Source organism: Elaeis guineensis, chromosome 15 (genome assembly GCF_000442705.2).
Source record: "Elaeis guineensis isolate ETL-2024a chromosome 15, EG11, whole genome shotgun sequence".
NCBI lineage: Eukaryota > Viridiplantae > Streptophyta > Magnoliopsida > Arecales > Arecaceae > Elaeis > Elaeis guineensis.
The window spans coordinates 60945905-60950829 of NC_026007.2; positions in this window are offsets into that span (position 1 = coordinate 60945905).

Sequence of the window (4925 nt, forward strand, 5' to 3'; positions counted from 1 at the left end):
CAAAATTTAATGCTCAATCAGATTAAATTAATTAATAATCTAATTACTAATTAATTCTCTTACAATTCATCAATAATTAGTGAATTGATTTATTACAACTTTTGCATAGGATTAATCATTAATCGAATTGACTATTTTATCTTAGAATGATTCTTAATTGTTGATCAGCCATATGATTAGTCAGAAACTTTTTTTGAGTGTGACCTCATAGGTTTGAACCTAAGTTAGTAGTATAAGAATAATCTTTCTATAACAATCAAAGTGACCATCTAGCAATGATACCCGACGTCTGGAGAGATCGAAAGATTGCAAATCATCATTCAAAAATCTATTAGTATATGGTTATCATATAATTCATCTCTTTGACTTAAATACTCAAGGTGACCTAGGATTTAACTATCAACCCTGGTATGGTCATCTATATTATATTTTAATTTTCAAAATCCATCATATGGATTACCTCGATCAAGATTTTACTGAATTTAAATACACTGATACATTAACTCCTACTTATTCGAAGAGATCAATTTCATCTTGACTCACACACCGACTTTGCAAGTACTTGACTGTGTCTAAAAATTTTTCATCATTGAATTAAAAATTTGGATAGTCTGGCATCAAAGTACAGTGAGTTGCTTGTAAGTCACTATGATGATTTTAGATCAGAGAGATACTTATATCCATATCCTTCACGAGCTACTCTTGACAGCAGAGTGCTCAATAATTGATCATGTTCAGTAAGATGTACTCCTACGTCTCACTTACATGCCATGCTAGTGTCTCCACACTTTTTGATTAAGAGGACAACCAATGTATATGGCACATAATGATCTATACTTGATATGGCTATCATCCTAATAATAGTATATCATTTGGTCATGAACTTAAAGTTTAAAGACTAAACGATATATTCTCCTATATCGAATCAAATAGTCCTAAGAACTTCATCACATAACAAGAGTTCAAAATAAGATGTACACAATGATAAAAAAATTAAATAATATTTATTAATTCAATAATTCATATACAATTATAATAATAAGCTCAACCGTTAATAGACTGAAGATTGATTTTGGGACATAATTTTCAATACTATCATCTAGCAGATGGTTATATCATCTGAACTAAAGTGGAAGAAGCTTCGGCCCCATTTGATTTGGTATAAGTTGGCTAAGCAAGAGCCCACTTCATTGAAGCGGCTTTGACTCACTTGGATAAGCCATTTTGGGCTATTTATTCTTGAATTAGATTCTCTTGTGCCGAACTTAGTTTGGATATCTATTTATAGGCAACCAAATGGCCTTAACTCAGATTGCTATGAAGTGAGGGTATACTCTATTTTAAATACCTCGCTTAGAGTGTTCCAACCATGACATCTTAATCGACCTCCTTGTCTCCGTCTAATTTGTCAGAGAGTAGAAAGAGGCCATTGTAGTATCATATTTGCTTTGTTAAGAAAAGGTAGCTCCTTTACATCTTTATTCTTGTGCTTGTTACTTGTATTTCTTCTCCAAACCATTTGTATTAATTAATCCTAGCAAATTTGCTAACTAGAACCAGTTGGGACTATTCAGGTCCAATCCATGGTCAGTTTACACTATGTAGACATGAGTAGGATTATTAAACAAGATACTCGATCCAAGACTAATATGCATGACTCATATCAGGTTCCAGGACAGTTTAATATGGATGGATTGAGCTAAAGCCTAATTCTGAGATAGTTTGATAGAAATGGGTATTGTAACTCTATCATGTTCCTATGTTGCAGGTGCTATCCTGTTGTGAATACAAAGAAGTTTTGGGCACGGAGGCTCCCATTGTAATTCTTAAGGTATGGAAGTTCCATCCTAGTTGAACTTACATCCCATGTACATCGGTGTTTCTACTAGATGTAAGTTTCAATTTTGTATAAGATTGGATTTTTGTAAGATGTTGTTAGCCCTGAAATTGATTTTGATGATGTCAAAAAAGTTTAAGTATAAATTATGATTACTAATGATGCTTTTGAGAGTGAATATAGAAATTTTTGTGATTAGGGCTGAGCAAATAACTGAAACCCGAACAAACCCACCCAATCTAACCTAATTAACATTGGTTTTGATCAGTTGAAAGACATAAATTAGGTAGAATCGGGTTGGGGTTTGTAAAAAGTCAGTTATTTATGGTCGTGTTTGGTTTCTACACTTTTAATCCATATAAAATTGAATCCAACCGATGTAGTATTTTACAAACTCATTTTTTTTGGGATGGTGTCATTTAGACTTCAATATTTCACTCTAAGAAAGACCACATCACCTATTTGGATTTACGAGAATACTAATATTGAATTATTGATAGAAGCACATCAATTTGAGACAATTATAAAGTGAAAGATTTTAGATATAGTTGCTTTCAGATGAATAAATTATTTTATTTTATTTTATTTTATACAGATTCAAAAATAAGTTCAAAATTTATAACTTATAAAGTTTAGGCTTTTTTTGTATTAAATTGATCAAAAAAATCAAATAAGCTTAAGTAGGCCAACATTGGACTTAAAATCAATATTGAGATAATATTGAAATCCAAACTGACACAACCCATCCAAATCTGCTACAAATCATTCACTTCGATTTCAAATGATTTATACATGATAAACGATCGACAGTGGATTGAATTTTTTTTAATTTGATTGGGTTCGATCAGATGAAATTTTTTTCTCAACCTAACTGAACTCGATTCGTGCTCAATCCTACTTGTGATGCTCATAGGTTGATCTCATTCAAGAGAAAGTCTTTCCAAATTTAAGTGATTTTATGCTCCCAAGTTAGAGATTTAAGTTTTATAAGCAAACAAATTGAGTTCGGCATAAAAAAATTTGATAAAAAAAAGTCTAGCCTAGAAAGACTTCTTAACAATTCAAATATTAAGTTTGAGAAGATAAGTCTACCTTAGAATATGTTTGAACAAAGAAAACTACTTAAAATTAGACAAAATCAATTTTGATATGCATGGCACATCTTTGAGTCGATTAAAAAACAAGCTTAGCCGATCTAGTCTCAGTTCAAAGAAAAGAAAGAGATGAAATTTAGATGATGTCGCTTGGCTGACCAAGTTTTTATATGAGTTAACTAAGATAGGATCATAGTCGACTCACTGATATGGATAGCTGACTTAGTCTCAGACTCAAGATGAAGAAAGAAGATTGAAGATTTTAGAGATTCTTCTGAGCCGACCAAGAATAACCAACCAAGGCTGGACCTTAGCCGACTCACAGGAATGGGATAGTCAACTCGATCCCAAAGGCTGAAGAATATAGAAAGCTATATATAAAAATTTACAAATTCTCTAAGCTAATCCAGAAAGTCTATTAGCTGACTAAGTTAAAAAGTTAGCTAACTAAAAAGATATCTGAGCCGACCCAGTCTCAAGCAAACAAAATAGATAGAAAGTTGAAACTTTTGTATCTATTTATGAGCTATCTCAAAGTTTTACTTGGCTGACTCAGCACTTCAGATTAGTCAACTAAGAGCTTGGATGAGCCAACTCAGATTTTTGATCGAAATAATAGTTAGTTTTCTAGATTTTCTTAAATGACTATATTTTATTTGTAACAACTATTTTCGAGCTTTCAAGGGCTAGAGTATTAATTATAGATATTTTAAAGATCATAAATGTGAAGAACTAAAATGGGAATAAGGGAATATTGAAAAGATTTTGAGATTATTTGACTTTATTCTTCAAGCTATTGAGTAGAACAAAAAGAGAGAGGAGGAAGAAAATTAAAAAACCTTTTAATTATGACCTTCCCCCATTTATAACTCAAAAACTTAGAAGAGTGTACTGAATTGAGCCAACAACCATGGAGCAAAATCATTTAAGTCTTTATCAATCCTCTCCTAAGTATTCAAGAAGGAAGTCAAGCAATTCAAGAGCTCAACTTTGATTTCTTTAAGAGTCTAATGAGTTTATTATTTATATTTTAAATTTTTATATATTTTTCTTAAATTATTACAACAAGATTCTTGAGAAAAGAAACTTGAATTTTTAAAGATTGGTCCAAGCCATAAATTGGATGCTGTAAAGTTTTTATTGGTAAGTCTATGAAAACTAACTAGGTTGATTGTGAGCCCAAAAAAAAATTGATTATAAGATTTTGATTGATAAGCCAGAAAAATCAACTAGGTTAGATTGTAAATTTATAAAAATAATTGGACTATAACCTTGTGTGATTATAGTTAAAATTTTTCAGTGAATTGATTTGAAGAGTACACGTAGATGCTGGATTAAAAATTAAACTATTATAAATTTATTATAATCATGTTTATATATTTATATTTACTTTTATTCTTCTATTGAATATTTAATTATTACTAAGAATTGCATAAATACTTTTTAAACCTATTATTAGGCATAAATCTTTAAATAACTTTTAAGAATCTAATTCACCCATCCTCTTAGGTTGCCATCTCTGAAGATGTAATCAAAGCTGAGAAGTTATATAATTGAAGGTAAGGAGAAACCTTTTGAACTTTGTAGCAAACCAACAGTTGGTGATCTATGGCAACAAGGCAGAGTTTCTATTTTTTTTTAAAGGAAAAGGGGGAAGCAAGAGGCTTCCCCCTATGTATTTATTAGGTAAAAAAGATATGTACAAGAGTTTATAGGATGTGGCATATAGAGTTACAAAAGATTGTAAGCTAGGGGATCAGAGGTGGACCATCGGGGGGGGGGGGGGGGTGGGGGGGCCTTGGCGCCCCCCAACTTTTTCACAACTTCTATATATAAGTTAGATTTTTTGGGCAAAATTTCACATATATAGGTGTTTGGCCCCCCTGAAAATTCTTACCACCTCCAGTCGCCGTTCATCACCAGAAAGTCCCTTTTCCTTTTCCTATTTTCTTCTATTTTTTCTTTGTTTTCTGTTCTCGGTTTGAAGGCATTGT